Here is an 18,496-nt window from a genome sequence, read left to right on the forward strand (position 1 = left end):
CCTTCTTTCCATTTGCCATTGACAAACGATTTAATGTTTGTAGTCACAGTTTTCTATGTATTATGTGTTAATGTCTTCAATTTGATGGGTGTTTTAATGGGCAGTGAACGATTAGGGTCGCTTGTTTAGAATTTAGATGGTTGGCTGGGCGGTAGTAGCAGAGATATTGGGTAAAAATGCAGAAGGAACAGAGGAGTTGGAGTCCTTTTATCCCATAAGACCCGAAAGCTTAGCCGATGTTCCAAAGACTAGCTTTCGGCCTCGAGTTTGCATCTTTCACTCACCACTTCCCTTAATTTTATGTTCACTTCTGTTTATGTTTGTATGCCTTGCTGTTTTTTCACTTTACTTATTTTCCCAGGTAGGGAAAACACTAAGTGCAAGAAGATGGCAGGCTGCATTCTCCGAAGACGGTCACCTCAATATATAAAAAGTTCTTAGACGGATCCAACGCGGAGTATGCACATTTCTTCAGGTTCTATATATAATTATGTTGCTTTGACAACACACACACATTTTGGACTAAAGAACAGACGACGCTGTTGGACATTGAATATGTTGCAGCATGTAAGACTTTTGAATAGTGTTATCAGTTGATTAGATGACAGTTCTAAGATCATGGATTTAAAGTCTTCAATGAAATTCTTGAATTTTGTTCAATGTGTGATTGCCTTTGCGAGTTCTACGATATTAGCACCCGAATAATCAAAATATCGTATTTTCTCCGATGCCAGCATATTTGTGTTTATGCACATGTTTGTCTCTTTTTTCATGATTGATATTCAACTGGGTGCCTGCTCTGTCATTTTGCACTGGTGTGGTTTGCAGATAATTGATTAATGTTTATCACATGTTGAAAGTTCAACAACTTGTGTCAAATCTCAAGAATTAATTGTTATTAGCTTTATTTGATATGTTATGGTAGGGTATTCACCCTTCAGTTAAAGGGTTAGTCTGGGAGTTCCTTTTAGGTTGCTTTGATCCTAACAGTACCTTTGATGATCGGAATCAGCTTAGAGAGCAAAGGAGGTAACAACTTTACGATTCGATAGTTATACATCTCGTAAGTTGGTTGATCGTCGTGACTGAACTTTTCAGACTAACCATCCCAGGGAGCGTTATGGCTTGTGGAAGACTGAATGCCAGAATACTGTGTCGGTCATCGGTAGTGGAAAGTTCATTACACAACCAATTATTACCGATGATGGCCGACCGATAGGAGTCGAAGGCTGTGTGATGTGCCACCTGCTCTTTCGGACAAGAAAGTTGCTCAGTGGATGCATTCCTTGCATCAAGTCGGTATGTACGGTGTATAGTTTCATGCACAACTGATTGGATCTTATATGTACTTGATGTGTTTGGTCTATAGGTTTGGACGTAGTTCGAACTGATCGAGAACTCGTCTTTTATGAGGATGAAGCTAATCAAGCAAAACTTTAGGATGTTTTTGCTATATATTCTTGGGTAGATGATGATATCGGTTATGTTCAAGGTGAGTGGTAGCTGTTAATTGCATTATTTATTACCAAACCGATGTTCTCTCGTCCTCCGACATTTTTGGCTTTGTTCTTTCATGAGCAGGAATGAATGACATCTGCTCTCCAATGGTAGTTCTTCTCGAAGACGAAGCTGACGCTTTTTGGTGTTTCGAGCGTGCAATGCGCAGACTGGTTAGTGATTCGGCTTTCATGTTCGTTTCCATTAAATTGTTTACGGTCTTGTATTCCGTGAAGCACGAAGTCAGACTGGTTTTGTTTTTGTCCACAGAGGGACAACTTTAGGTGCAGTACAACTTCAATAAGAGTGCAAATCTCATCAAATTTTTGTATACTTGAATATCATTTTTCTTAACCTTTCCTTGGTTTTTGGATTTTGTTTCTTGTAGTGCTCAATTCTGTAATTCTTGGTGTAATAAATTTGATTTAGTTTATTATATTTATTGTATTTTTTATCGATATAACTATTAATATTCGACTTTTTAATCAACTAATTGAAATTGATAACTGTAAATGTTCATTACGAAGGGCATCCTTTCAATTTAATATATTTCATTCACAAATTTTCTAATTAAAAACTCATTACGAAAGTGCTATTCTTAATCTAATTTGTTTTGGTAATGATAATTCTAATTATAGAATGGATCTACAATTTCGTTTCATTGTACTAATCAATCATTACTATTCTATATATATATATATATTTGAGTGAGTCACATTTAACCATAAATCAAAAAAAAATTCTCTTAACATTAAATCTAAGATCTTACTTAAACAACGTCAAATTATTTTCGCTTTGATGCAACACACGATTAATATGAATCATAATTAAATGAACTACAATTCTTTTAAGCAAGATTTTCATAAAGTATTTTGGGTAAAAAACCTATTTTAAGTCCATGCGTGCATAATCTTTACCTAATTAAGAACTTCGTAACACAGGGTTTCCATGCGAGGCGGTGGCCGCCTCCACCATCTTCTTCTTTGCTGTTTTCACGCTCTCCTTTTGACCGCTCCTCATCTGATTTCTTAAGCCAACTCAATGCTGTCGATTCCTCCTTTGTTCTTTTCAAGTTTTAATCGGCCCTGCTCTGGTGTTTTTGGGATTAGGTTTCGTTTTGGCTTTTGTCGCCAAATTTTCTACTTGTTTAGCTGGGAGTTCTCTTCTAGTTTGGTGAGGCTGTTCCTTTCTCTTCCAACTAAGTCTTCTCATATATCTTATTGTTTGATGTTTCGTGCTTGAGGTCTGGCTTGCTTCTGACATTAGTTTTCATAGTTTTTGAATTTCTGAGTGGGCTACAAATCTGTTTTTGGGAGTCTGGTCGTGATGGATATATCTGTATGCAAGCTGTTTGTGTTAATGCCATAGTGTATGAGTGAGAGTGCTTAGGCCTTTTTCGGTTCCTGCTTCGGTGTTAGTGGCTTTCTCCTTTCTTGGGTAAGGTTCTTGGCAGTTTGAGGGTCACTATGGTGAGTTTTGTGTGTTCTTTCTATAGAAGAGTAGGCGAGTAGCATCTAGGGTTGGATTCGCATATTCTCTAGTTTGTTTATCTAGATTTATTTGAGGTTGGTGCGTGTTTATCAGGGGTAGTAGGTTTATTTTGTGGATATTTTGTGGTGTTTAGTGGAGCTGGAGCAGTTTAGTTCCAAGTGTTTTTCTGTAGGTTTAGTAGGTTTATTTTTGTGTTAGTCTGGTTTCTGTGGCTGAAGTGTTATCGGTTGCCAAGCAATTTTCTGGTGGAGTTCTTCATCTCACCGTGTTCTGGTTGGTTGGTGGTGGTGTCTAGTGGCCTGTACTTGAGTGGATGGTTCAGCCTTGTGCTTTGGTGTTGTTTCAGCGAATCAACATTGTAGGTTAGTTTGATCCGGGTGCTTTGCTGGCTCACTTCTTCGAATGTAAGCTCACCGTCTCTAGTCGGATGAGTCTTGTTTCAAGGTTTTTTAGAGTGGTTTGTTAGGTTGAACTTCGGTGGAGAGATTGATGTCTGGTTTTTCATTGATATTTCATTGTTAGTGTGGTGCGCTCGATTCTTCATCGTTTTAAGGTTCTTGTGGGGTTCTTCTCTTTAAAGCCTTGAAGTTACAAGTTTGATTCCATTTTGCTGTCGCCAGATTGCCTCTGGTAGTGCAGCGGGCTTCGGTGGTCCCTGTCATTTGCTCGGTTATCATTTAGGATGGCTCTTGGGCTGGGACGGTGATGGTTGCTTTCTTTGCTGCAGGAGGATTCTCTTGCTTTTGCTGGCTTCGAGGTAGCTTTTATGAAGTTTGTTTCAGAGAAGCACTGAGTTGAGGTGTGATGCTTGGTTCTCTGACATTTTGCGGGTATTTTGTAGTGCCCATACTGTTCTTCGAGGAAGTGTGGAAGGATTTTCAGCAAGTATGTGTCTCTTTCCTAGTGATGTGCCTTCGGTCAAGTTCAGGGTGTTGTTGTGGTCTGTTCCAGTGCTTGGTTCATTCCTTTGGTTTTGTTGTATGTGTATTTCGTAGTGTGACCTATTTTCTTATTGTTGGTTGTCTGTGTTAGCTTTTTTATGTGTTGGTTTGGTGATTGTGGTAATGTGTGGGTATGTTCTGAATGATGTTACTATTCTGTGTATTTGTTCTCTACCACAAGGTACACTCTTTTTTCTCCATATAAGATTAGTGAGGTTTTTTAATGAGAGCTTTGAGGTAGTGTACTTTGTTACTTTCTTTAATACAAAGTACCCTATTTCAAAAAAAAAATAGACAAATTGATCTCTTTATAAATTTAATGTTTAGTTTCTTTCAATTTCGGAAGAAATAAAATAACAATTAATTAATTATGATGTTATTGTTTTTTTGTTAATTTTGTACAATTTTAATTGATATAATAATAAATTGCATGTTTAGAATTAGTATCAAATTAACATAATGAATAAGTTTTGGTGGTTAAATTTGTCTATCATGATTATGTAAAACTTATAGAAAATATAAAAAGAACGTGATTAGTTGTCGTTAACCGTTTACTTTTGAAATTAATAGAATTAGTTACTTCATTTTTACCGTTTACTTTTGAAATTAATAGAATTAGTTCATTTTTAGAGGACGTAGATACGTATTTTTGTTCGGGATTTATTTAGTATATATAACATACTTTATCTAGTAATGATTTAAAACAGGAAAGGGGGGAAAAGACAAGAACCTGTAAGCTCTTACAAAATAAGAATTAGTTAAAACCTTCCTAAATACATCTGCTCTAATTCTAAACCCTAAATTTTCTTTAAGTCGTCGTTATTTTAGATTGCACTTCCGTTGGATTAAGCATGTTTCAATGATTCAGAAACTTGTGTTCTTCCCTGTATTTTAAGAAACATGCTCTGCATGCATGTTTGCATCACACAAACTTGTGTTCTTCCTGTGAAGGTGAGATGCCTTAGCATAACAGTTGTTTGAATGATGTGAGAGGATTGTTCTCCAAGTTATCTGGGTTCGGATATATTCGTTTTTTTTCATATATTTGAAGGATTTATTTACTTAAAACAGTTTGATTTAGTTTGCAGATTCAGATTGGTTTGTTCCGCCACCATATGCTGATTTAATTTGTAGATATTGTCACGCCCATAGATATTAGGCCCAAGATATGTGTGTCTGAGATTGGAACAGGGGTTCTCAAGATGTTCGGCGTGACTAGTCCATCAGACTTGACTCAAAACGTGGAGAATGCAAAAGGATCCGAGCCTGTATAATTGAATTGTAAAGATGAAAGGGTTGCCCAAAGGTCTTAAATACTTCACTCATATATTTGGTATGTATTTCCACCTCTCTCCTATGATTCATAAAATACTGACGTATTTAGTCACCAGACTACTTGTGCAGTTCCTTTTTCGTCATCTAATATATATATATATATATATATATATTAAAATCATGTCTAACATTACATTTTAATTTCATTTTGATCACACGTCATTAAAAATTAATGGCGATGTTGACATATCACCATAAGGTAGTGCCACTTCATCATTGAAAAAAATATCATGTTAATAGTTCTACTATTTTGTAAATGATTATAGATCAAAATAAAATCAAAACGTACCGTTAGATATAATTTAAAAAATAATAATCAAGTGACCAAAACGAAACTACTTGAATAGTTGAGTTAGGCTCCACTTATATTGTGTAAAACTCTTTTAGTTTAACACATTTTTAGGACCGTTGTATTGGAGGAAACTAAATATTGAGATTAACTCCTTGTTTTTTTCCTAATAAACATCTTCTCATTTTCACTATTAATTTTAACATTTAATTTCTCTCCTCCAATGGTAAAAATGTGTAAAACTAAAAGAGTTTTACACAATATAAGTGCCTAAGTATAGGGCTAATATCACAAATAAGTACCAAGTATACCAACTTTTTCATTTAAGTACCTAAAATATTTTTTTATCAAAATAAGTACTTAAAAGTATTTTATGTCAAGATAGGTACCTAAATTATTTAATTTTTTTCATTTAAGTTCTAAAAAAGTTGTCATGTGACATTAATTAAAGATACTTTAGGTAATTAGATAAAAATTTAAATACTTTAGGTACATATTTTGATCGAAAATATTTTTAGATATCTATTTTAACAAAAAAGATAACTTTCAGTATCTATTTTGACCTAGGTACTCAAATGAAAAAGATAATATATTTTAAGTACTTATTTGTTATATAAGTCTTATATATATAATCCAATTATACAATGTAAAATTTTTATACTTTTACAAAAAAAATTAAAATCGTTAGATAAGTGAAAATAGAAAGTAACTTATTTTTTCTTTTCAATAAATTTCTTCTTATTTTTTAATCTTAATTGTATATTTTTCTTCATTTAGTTAAAAAATTCACTATATAATTAGATTATCCCGAATATAATTTGTTGACATTTAAAAATAAAGAAAACAGGAGAAGAATTTAAGCAAGCAAAGCAACCTGGTGGGTTTGTCTGGCCTTTGAGATGTTAGTAATGATGGGTAGAAATGGGTGAACTTTTATTTTTTGCAGAAAGTGAAAAAGAGCCTGAAATGCAGATTGGGTCTGCCAACAGATGTAAAGCATGTGGCTCATATAGGATGGGATGGTCCATCAACAGTACAGTCAAAACCCACCTGTGTAAACAAATTCATTTAAATTTAATCCCCATTATTACTATTGAGTGGCATGATGAATGGTGTTATATTTCTCACTTGACTACATGCAGATGAATGAGTTTCAAACACCAGCAGGAGGGTTTCAAACACCTCCTTTAGCTCTCGGAGGAGAAGTTGGTACAATGAAGAAACATTTTGGTTGCCATAATTCCATTCATTCGTATATTATGCAATCATTATCTTCCATACAATTTTACAGACAACAATAGTTTGAGCCGAAAGAGTTCAAGGGGTAAAAGCTCTGCACCAAAAGACACCACAACTGCCTAAATCATCCAAGCGTGCTACTTCCGTCACAGACCGGAGTGGTGTGCCTTCAACAACGGAGAAACCAAAGCAATCAAAGAAGACCAAAAAACCCAAGGACTCGAACCAAGCTACAGACTCGACCTCAAAAGAGCCCAAGAGAAGTAAAAGAAATAAGGCCGTCAAAGAGTTGGGCGTAGGCCTGTAAACAAACCGAACACACACGAACGGAGGTATGTTCATGTTCGTTCATTTAATAATAAATGAACATAAACGAACACGAACATAAACGAACAATTTTTTTTTGTTCATGTTCGTTTATTAAGGAATATAACTTGTTTATGTTTGTTCATTTAATAAATAAACGAACATAAACGAACATAAACGAACACGAACATAACGAACACGAATATAAACGAACACGAACATAAATGAACACGAACATAAACGTTGGAGACCCTACCTTCCATTGTTCTTTCATGAAAAATAGCCGACAATGCAAATCAACCAAATCTACGTTATTCTAATAAATTCGTCAGCTAAAAGTTTTGTGACATCAATATCATACTTTAGTGAGGTTTGTTAATAATGGTTCTTTCCGTTGGCAGAGTAGAAAATTTAACAGCATGAAGATTTTAAATTGGACTACAAGGCAATAACATAGATCCGAAATCTCTTCGATGTTACATATCGTAACTGATATTATTGTTAAACCACCATTCAAAATTTTAAAGTACCTAAAGTCTACCCCACAACTAAAAATCACACAAGAACTATGAAAACAAAAGTTCATTGTCAAAGTGTATTTTCTACTTATTAATGGGTTATTCCTGGAAAACCCATTACTTCCACTATTATACTCTTTTTCATAAATTACATAGAAACATTTGTTTTGTTTTCTGGCAAATTCTATTATATTTTTCTTTTTACTGATGCTCATATACTTCCGACTTTTACCTTTATATTCCCATCTATTTCTAGAAAGAAGTATGATGTTTTTTTGAGTTTTAGATGCGAAGATACCCACAATAACTTTACATATTAATTATTAAGCCAAATAAAATAGAGAAAAAGATGAAAACAGACATGTAAACTTCAGATTGCACTATAATATTACTTGTTTTGAAGCTTTCAGCGATCGTCTCCACTCTCCAGTAAACATTAGGATTTGGGAAAAAAGGGGGAAAATGAATATAAGTGCGGGGTGCCTCACGGGTAAATATATTGGATTTAATGTCCAAATAAAATTGGGTTAATTATGGAGTTGGTCATCAGAATATCAAATTAATTAATATTTTTAAGATACTTACAAATTGGTCACCAAAATTGATTTAAGAAGATTGGGTTAAACATAAATAAATGAGCATAAACGAACATAACCGAACGAACATAAACGAACATAACCGAATGAACATAACTGAACGTTCACGAACGTAAATAAACGAACGAAATATATATTCATGTTCGTTTATTTAATTAAACGAACACAAAATCTTGTTCATGTTTGTTCATTTAATAAATAAACGCACATAAACGAATTTCCAGCCGTACGATTCATGAACGGTTCACTGAACGTTCAATTCTTAAGCGGTGAAGGAAGCTCGAGGCGGTCCCGAGCCACTGACTCGGACATTGTTTCTGAGGCTAGGTCCCAATTTAGTTACGCTTCGGATATAATAGACGGAGAAACTTATTTTTTTTCCTTCCTCTTCTGGTTGGTACATGAACATATTGGTAGCTACCGTAACCAGCTAGTTTGCTAGACTCTCCTTTTGCTTTAGCAGAAACCAAGAAGAGTTACATGTTCTTTGTTTTCTTTTTGGGTAAACTACGCATTCAGCACTTAAATTATCAATTTTGATCTGTTTTGGTATCTAAACTTTTAATTATTTTTAAAATCATACCTAAAATTTAGTTTTTATTTCATTTTAGTACCCTTGTTAAAAACGTAATGTTACATTTTGAAAAAGAGTACTAAAATGAAACAAAAACTAAATGTTGGGAATGATTTAAAAAATTAAAATTTTAAATATTAAAATGGGTTAAAACTAATAGTTTAGATACTAAATACGTAATTTACCCTTTTCTTTTTTATTTTCTTATATTTATGTTTCCCAAATCCCGGAAACCTTGTATTATAACAAAACGGAAATAGCTTGGAACTGGTTCTTTGATATTCAAAGAAGCAAGAGTTTCAAAGCATTGGGCATTCATTTTAAATTTAAACTCATATCTGAAATTTATGTGACCTATATGCGACTACGTGTGAGATATGATTCTTCAAATGTTTAAAAATCATAAGTACCATTCGCGAAGCCACGGCTTGGTGAGGGTGAGCATGTAATTCGGATTTTCTTCGATTAGTTACTTAATTTACTAATGGTGTCCACCTTAAAATTTTTCGTACTCACCCTGAAATCTAAGTTTTATTCGATTAGTTATTTTACGGACAATACCCACACTTAAATTTTATTTGCATCAATCTCATTTAAAAAAAATTATGTTAACATATGTGTTCCTACACTAAAGAATATTTCTCGATCTGCCACTGATAAGTACAAAACCCATTGTATGGTTTTAAATCTCAATCATAGAAGGATCTCTCTTAAGGTCATAAGTTTGAGTTATTGTATATACTAATACAATGTATGTATATTATTAAAAAATAATAAATATTACGAATAAAAAATACATTACAATCACTTCAGAATATTAAAAAACTCATAAATATGGAAAATGATTAATTACTCATATTTTAAATTAAAATATTTATTATGAAAAATATGTCACACCCTAAAAATTTGTTTGACTTCCACTCTCAGGAAGATATTAGATGTTATTCCTAGAGTGCAGACTGTTCATTCAGTCACTTAGAGTATGTTAGTACCAATAGAGTCATATATAGAGAGATTGAGGAGATACAAGACAGTTGGCTTCTATGGTTCAAGCGATATGATCCAATTTTAGCATATTAGAAGTTGAGAAAGATAATGAAGACTTTAAAGCAGCTTCACCTTACCCTAGAGGGTAAGTTAGAGTGCATCACCGCTTTACTCAATTGTGATGCTATCGATTGGTGGGAGACTGTGGATATGGCTTTACAGCCAGATGTGCCTACGTGGGATAAATTCCTGAGCGAGTTTAGAGGCAAGCATATTGGTGAGACACATATATATGGCTTGAGGATGTAGTTCTCTCAGCTAGTTTAAGGAGACCGCTCAGTGTACTAGTACGAGAGAGTTTTTCTCTGGTTGAGTCGTTACGCTCTAGAGTTAGTTGCGATTGAGCCCTTAAGGTGAAAGAGGTTCCTTGAGGGACTTCATATTAAAATCCATGAGCAGTTGGCGACAGACCTACCTAGGGTGTTTTCAGAGTTGACATGACAAAATAAGGTCGTGGAGAGGGTGCAGACTATGAGGAAGAGTTTGATGGGTGAATTAGGTAGCCCAAGTATGCGGACTTGCATGCCAGTAAATCTATCTCAGTCAGTGGCAAAGAATATCAGAGGTCTGCGAGAGTAGAGAAAAATGATGTCAGCTTTGTCACTACAGTTGAGTCAGAGTTTAGGTGTAGCATCTTGTAGGAGACCACTAGTTTCCCCATCTGTGGCGAGCTCTGTAGGCTCTAATAGAGTTTTAAGGTATCTAGAGTGTGAGCATTGTGGTAAAAATCATCGAGGAATGTGCTTCAAGGTTTCTAGAAAGTGTTATAGATGCGGATACTTGGCGCATATAGTGAGGGATTGCCCTAGTACGGATGGTGATGTTTTAGTTTGATTGAGGGAGACGATCTCAGTAGCTCAGCATGGCAGAGAGCCTACCCACAGAGATGTTATATGCTTGGGTAGAAGAGCAGAGTAACGAATTGACCTATTCTCAATTTGATGTGCATGATCTTGTTAGTCAGATCATAAAGAGGAAGGGTTAGGACATTGATGATGCAGACAAGATGCCATGTATGTTTTTAGATGTCTCGATTTTTTATGTTGCTTCAGTAGGCATGAATGCATGTATTATTTTGTGGTATCAAGTGAGCTAAGTAAAAAAGTATTCGTGTGAAGGATCTTAGTGTGAGGGTCCTAGTGGTGAATTGGTATACCTTAACAGAATAAGCAAAGTTTACTTTAGGTATTCTTCGAGGGTTATGAATTCATAGGTTTGTGAATAAGTAGTCGCCCCTTATTAAGTTGAGAGTCAACTTTAAGAAAATATTGAGTCTCAAAATCCTTCCACATGTGTGTGTTCCCTAAGGTAGTGTCCTTACGAGTTGTCAAGTTAGATATGGAACTACAAAGACGTATTTATATCGTCAGTCGGGAGTTCGTGCGAGTGGCCCGTAAGGAGTTAGTAACCCCAAGTTCAGCGTTAAAGATGAGGATCTCCATGAGAGTGTTAAGAATACCCAGGTTACCTTAGTCAGTATGGCGATCACTTTGTTGATAGAAACGTCAAAATATGTCTCAGCTAGTGCCAAGGCACTTCGGTTGCTAACTGGGCGTAGATGCATCAAGTACTCGTGAGGAGTAAGTTAGCCAGGATATATTCAAATGCAACAGTTCTGGAATTTTACCCTAGGTATTAAGGGTACTATAAGTATGTTAGTGAGATGTGAGTCTTGAGGTACAATGAATCCTCCAACGTCATCAGGATGCCTTTTTGCGTAAATAGTAAGTGAATCAACTAAGTGAGCCAAGCCTCGTCAATGGTGTCTTTGTCTTGGTATAGGAGCACGAGCTATATACAACACATAACAGCATGCAACGTCGTATAATACCACATATTTTAGTGCTTCAGACTAAGGAGATCAACTACGTTAAGTGTTGTTTGACTAATATTAGTCGTCACCTAATAACTCAGTGGTGGTAAGTGATTGTGAGTGCAAAATACGAAGAGTCTCAAGATCCTTAAGTCAAAGTGTGATTGCAAGGAACCTTCACTTTATGAAGTGTGCTCTCTAGGAGAGCCAAATATTGTTAGTTTCGCTTAGCAAGTGGTTGATTTCCCATTGTAAGCACCTTAGAGGCTCGATCAGGTGAATAACGCATATGTAAATCGCAAGATAAATGAGAAACAATAAGGGAGCGTGGATGAGTATTGAATTATAGTTACGTAATAGGAACGTAGGAAGTAGAAATGTGTTTGGATCGTCGACGCACCCCATGGCGCAGCGGAAACAAAACTCAACGGTCTCACCAGCGTTCCAAGTACGAAAAACTGAAATCGGGAGAAATGAATGCGAATACTTACAACGGGTTCCTTGAAAAACAGTAAGGACAACAGTGAATACTAGTGGTGTAGATCGGTTCGAATCGTAAGCCTTCACGAAATCATGTCTCTGCCTCTACTCAGTTCACCCGATTGAGAGCAATATTTTTCTTCCCCAAAATAGTTTTGAGAGAAAAACGGCTAAAGGTTTTGTGTGTGTTCTAAAACGACTGCTAGACCTAACGCACCATTTTATAGCCAAGTTATCCTAATCATATTAGGGTTTTTATTATTTCAAATTAATTAAATCTATATTTAATTAATTAGAATTTAATAATCCTTTTATATCCAAGTTACCCTAATCATATTAAGGATTTTATTATTTCAAATTAATTAAATCTATATTTAATTAATTGAAATTAAATATTAAGGATTATTAAAACATATATTTAATTAACTCTAGATATATATTTTAGTAACGTACAACAAATTGTACATCTTTGCTCATTTCAATCCTAGGGTGTGACCTTGTAGGTTCTTGTAACGTTAGCAGTAATTATTAGAACAATTCTAATACTACATACAATGAGTGACATCTAGCAATATATCATTGTCACCTAAGTTACAAGAAAATATGATTCGACATATTATCTTGGTGATTAACTCTTTTATATATTACATCCTTATGTCCTTTATATCTAGAATAGGCACAAGTCTTGGAATAGCCACACTTGTATAGCCCATCTATTGTTTCTTGATATCTAGAGTAGACTTTAATTAACGAATAGTTTATGATATCTCATATCAAATTATTCGAGCATGCCATGTGTTTCTAGTCTTACTCAATCAAGTGGCCTGTGATATATTTCCTATTATGTAGGAAGGACAAATCCTATCTTAATCACACACCCACTACATATATTGAGATATATTCAATAACAGTCTTTATAGAGCAACCATTATGGAGCTTGTTTAGCTGCATCAAAATATACAACAATATATGTTGGGATAGTATTGATCTCAAGTCTGAGGATCATACATATAGTCATCACCATGAGCAATGTTATGATTGTCACATAATAATCCAAGACATATGCTCATGGTCGGTCAATCCAATACATTGTTCTCTAACAATATAATCATATATCAATTCTGACATCTCTATGTCAATGACAACTCATTGTCATCAATCAATAACATGTTAGTCTTAAGCGTATTATTATTGTCCATGCCCATAATAATACTTGACTAGGGTTCTTTTAATAATAACAAATATGTCATTACATGGACTTTATTATCTTCCAGTTTATGTTAAACACATATATATAGCTGAAAATAATAGCGGCAATGCATTTATTCAATAAAATCGGTAAATAAAAGTATTATTACAATCATCATATGATTATTCTTTGGGCATACTCTAACAATCTCCCACTAGCACTAAGACCAATCACTCACATATCTAATACCGAGTGACTCAGTGTGACGATCATACCTCTGCTGTGTAAGAGGCTTCGTCAAGGTATCAACAATGTTGTCATCCGTGTGTACTCTACATATTTACACATCTCCTCGATCAATGATCTTTCGAATGAGATGAAAGTGCCTAAGAATATGTTTGGATCGTTGATGAGGTATGGGTTCCTTTGCTTGTGCAATGGCTCCATTATTGTCACAACGGAGTTCTACAACATCAGATATGCTGGGAACAACCCCTAATATCGATATGAACTTCTTGATCCAAACAACCTCTTTTGTTGCTTCACTAACTTTAATGTATTCAGCCTCTGTTGTAGAATCAGCTACTGTGTCTTGCTTCAAACTTTTCCAGCTCACAGCAGCTCCATTAAGACAAAACACAAAACCCGATTGCGATCGTGAGTCATCCTTGTCAGTTTGGAAGCTAGCATCAGTATAACCTTTTATACTAAGCTCTTCCTCCCCTCTATAGACAAGAAATTTATCCTTAGTTCTTCTTAAGTACTTAAGGATATTTTTAACAGCAACCCAGTGATTTTCACTAGGGTTTCATTGATACTGACTCGTCATGCTTAGAGCATTGATATATATGGTTTAGTACATATCATGTCATACATTATATAACCAATAGCTGAAGCATATGTAATCTTATTCATCCATTCTCTTTCTAGTGGAGTTGAAGGACACATTTCCATAGAAAGAGAAATGCTATGTCTCATAGGCAAAAATCCTTTCTTGGATTCATCCATACTGAACCTTTTCAGCACTTTGTCTATATATGTACTTTGACTCAGACCTAGGAGTTGTCTTGATCTATCTCTATATATCTTAACTCCTAAGATATACGCTGCCTCACCCAAATCTTTCATAGAAAAACAACTACTTAACCAAGTCTTAACAGACTGTAAAGTAGGTATATCATTTCCTATGATGAGTATGTCGTCTACATACAAGATTAGGAAAGAAACAATGCTCTCACTAGCCTTCTTATAAACACAAGGCTCATCTTGATTTCTGATAAAACCAAACTCTTTGATTGCATCATTGAAATGAAGATTCCAGCTTCAAGAAGCTTGTTTTAGTCCATAAATAGACCTCTGTAGCTTACACACATTTCCAGTATTTCCTGGAAAGGAAAAACCTTCTGGTTGTATCATATACACATCCTCTTCAAGTTTTCCATTAAGGAAGGCAGTTTTGACATCCATTTGCCAGATTTCATAATCATGGAATGCAACTATTGTGAGCAGGATCGAGATTGACTTAAACATAGCTACAGGGGAGAATGTTTCGTCATAGTCTACACCATGAACTTGTCGAAAACCTTTAGTGACTAATCGCCCCTTGTATGTTTGTACATTACCATTTATGTCGATTTTCTTCTTTGAAAACCCATTTACACCCTATAGGTTTGACCCCTTCAGGTGGTTCAACCAAAGTCCATACTTGGTTTACTGACATGGAATTCATCTTAGGTCTCATGGCTTCAAGCCATTTCTCAGAGTCTAGGCTAGACACTGCCTCTTGATAAGTCATGGGCTCATCTTGATCCATAAGAAGAACATCTCTATGTGTTGTAATGAGAAATTCAAATCTCTCAGGTGCACGATGTTCTCTTGTGGATCTACGCAGTGATTGTGTTTCTAAATCTGTTGAATGCTCCTTAAGAACTTGTGAAACATGCTCAACTTCAAGTTCATTTATTTGTTGCTCTTGAACTTCCCCAAGTTCAATATTTCTACGCTTCCCTTTCTTTGAGAGAAATTCTCTTTCGAGAAAAAATCCTGTTCTAGCAATAAATACTTTGTTCTCGTTAGGGTTGAAGAAATAATATCCCTTAGTTTCTTTAGGATATCCAACAAATATACACTTACGAGATTTAGGTTCGAGCTTTGTAGACATCTGATATTTTACTTAAGCTTCACAACCCGAAATCTTCATAAAAGACATACTGGGACATTTCCCAGTCCATATCTCGTATGATGTCTTTTGAACCGATTTAGATGGAACACGATTTAGTGTGAAAGCGACTGTTTCAAGTGCATGTCCCCAAAAAGAAGTCGGAAGATCACTATGACTCATCATCGATCGAACCATATAATAGTGTTCGATTCCTTCTTTCAGAAACTCCATTCCACTGTGGTGTATCAGGTGGTGTAAGTTGTGAGACAATCCCACATTCTTTTAGGAGTTCATCAAACTCTATGCTTACGTATTCTCCACCTCGATCTGATCTAAGTGCCTTAATACTCTTTCGTAGTTGATTTTGTACTTCATTTTTAAATTCCTTAAACTTTTCAAGGGCTTCATATTTATGGTGCATAAGATAAAAATACCCATACCGACTGAAGTCATCGATAAAAGTAATGAAGTAATGGAATCCACCTCTGGCTTGTGTATTCATTGGTCCACATACATCACTATGTATTAAGCCCAATAAATCACTTGCTAGCTCACCTTTACTATTAAAATGAGCTTTAGTCATTTTTCCCAACAAGCAAGATTCGCATACATCATATTGTTCGAAAACAAATGAATCTAAGAATCCATCTTTATGGAGTTTTTATTTGCGTTTCTCACTTATATGGCCTAAATGACAATGCTAAAGATAAGTTTGATTCGAGTCATTTGTTTTTGATCTCTTAGTATTTATGTTATAAATGGTGTTATCTTGATCCAAAATATAGAGACCATTAACCAATTTTACTGAACCATAAAAAACACTATCGAGATAAAAAGAACAACAATTATTCTTAATAATAATCTCAAATCCAAAAATAGAAACAATGTTCTTAGTCAAACTAGGCACATAATAACAATCCTCTAAATTTAAATCAAGTCCACTAGGCAAGGATAAAACATATGTCCCTATAGATAATGCAACAACTCTTGCTCCATTTCCCACTCGTAGGTCCACGTTTCCTTTAGCCAGATTCCTTCTCTTTTGCAGTCCCTATACAGAAGCACAAATATAAGAACCACAACAGGTATTTAATACCCAAGAAGTAGATGTTGACAAAATAACACCAATGACATAAATACCTGAAACAAACGTTCCGTTTGCTTTTGCCTTCTTGACCTCTTCAAGGTAAACATGACAGTTTCTCTTCCAGTGTCCGGTCTTATCGCAATGGAAAAATTTTTCTTCTTTGTTAACTCCCCCTTTGGGTTTCAATGCATTTTTCCCTTTTGGTTTGGTCTTACCATTGCCCTTAAACTTTGCCACTACCTTTTTATTTCCCTTTCCTTTGTCCTTGTGGACCATTAGAATGGGCTTAGGTCTAACCTTTTTCATGTTAGTTTCAGTAGTTCGTAACATGCAAAGTAACTATGGCAAAGTCTTGTTAATTTCATTCATGTTGAAATTAAGGACAAATTGGCTAAAGCTATCTGGAAACGATTGCAGGATAACATCGGCAGTCAATTCATCTTTGAGAGGAAATCCCAGCTTTTCCAACGTTTATATGTAGCCCATCATCTTGATGACATGAGCTCCTAAAGGAGTTCCCTCTGCCATTTTGCATTGAAATAGAGCTTTAGAGGTCTCATATCTCTCTTGACGTGCTTGCCCTTCATATATTTCTTTGAGATTTTGAATCATCTCATATGCAACCATGTCCTCATGTTGCTTCTAAAGCTCAGGAGTCATGGTGGCAAGCATTAGACATCCAACATCTAACATATCATCCATATGTTTCTTGAATTTTTCTTTCTCAGCTTTTGAAGCATTAGCTGTCGGTTTATCAGGAACAAGTTCCTCAATGAAATATTCATTCCTTTCCTATTTGAGAACAATTCTCAAATTACGAAACCAGTCAAGGAAGTTTATTAAAATTAAGTTTATCCTTCTCAAGGAGTGATCGCAGTGATAAAGTGTTGTTTGCCATTAAATCTACAATAATTGAAATATTAAAGTAAGTAAATTTACCGAATTAAAATTTTTAAATAGGACTTTATTTACAAATTACTCCCATTATTTTATTCAAAATTAAAAACCCTCTTTGTTTTAATTTTGGAAAAATTCAACGAAAAATTTTCTAGTGGGTGAGGATTCAAAATACATCAATTTCCTAAATCATCTTTGGCTTTTCTTTTAGGATAGTGATTATTTAGGTAAGTAACACTTTACTAGTTACATCTCATGTAACTCCTCATTTTGGTGAACAACTTTTGTTCAAGTCATCTCATGACTTATCCAAATATTTAACCTCTAGGTTTCTAATCCTATTAGAATAACCTAGCTAAGTTATTACCAATATTTCAACCGGTGAATATCACTTGCTTATTCTTCGCGTTTAACCAAGATAGATTTATGTGCCAATGCTTTGGCAAAGCCCACACAATATCGATCAAAGCCTTAACGAGGGTAAATATTGGACGGTTAACTTAACTTAGATTATAAAGAGGGATTTGCATAATTATCTCATCATTGTTCGTTTTAATATTAGGCCCTTATTGATCTCATCAATATTTATTCTTATTTTATCATTTAATGCATTGCATACATGACAAATATAGCAATAAATAAGATGCAATGGTTATAGCCCAAAACAATGACTAAGGTGGCTCATCCCAAGCCAATGGGAGAACCAATAATCCTAAAGCCTAAGATTGTTCTCTAGGCATCTTCTCGCCATTCTTCTGCTCCTTGTGAATCTTCATTGGTTTACAATTTTAAAAGAAACTCGTTTTACATACAAGGGAGTAAGATGAGAAGAGAAATACAACAAATATATAGAAAGGCACGGCTCGCAGATCGTATTTCAAAATAAACCATTGTAAATTGAACAAGGGCTATAATCATGCATATCAAACACTGTACAAAAAACATATCATATATATATATATATTGTTACACCTTTGTTAAAAATATTGATACTGGCCTTCAATTTGTACTGCTGATGAGGGGTCAAGGGGCATGG

At 34.9% G+C, this 18,496-nt stretch overlaps 1 long non-coding RNA gene and 1 pseudogene across 1 annotated transcript; both read left to right on the forward strand.

Annotated features, from left to right (window-relative positions):
* The first annotated feature begins 555 nt into the window (after nt 1–555).
* LOC120153002 lies at nt 556–2,576 on the forward strand (annotated as a pseudogene).
* An 835-nt stretch (nt 2,577–3,411) lies between these two features.
* LOC120152996 lies at nt 3,412–4,127 on the forward strand. Its single transcript, XR_005518754.1, has 2 exons — nt 3,412–3,745; nt 3,830–4,127. It is a non-coding gene; the product is annotated as an uncharacterized LOC120152996 (long non-coding RNA).
* Nucleotides 4,128–18,496: the final 14,369 nt, after the last annotated feature.

The sequence above is a fragment of the Hibiscus syriacus genome, unplaced genomic scaffold (genome assembly GCF_006381635.1).
Source record: "Hibiscus syriacus cultivar Baekdansim isolate YM2019G1 unplaced genomic scaffold, ASM638163v2 tig00111097_pilon, whole genome shotgun sequence".
Classification (NCBI taxonomy): domain Eukaryota; kingdom Viridiplantae; phylum Streptophyta; class Magnoliopsida; order Malvales; family Malvaceae; genus Hibiscus; species Hibiscus syriacus.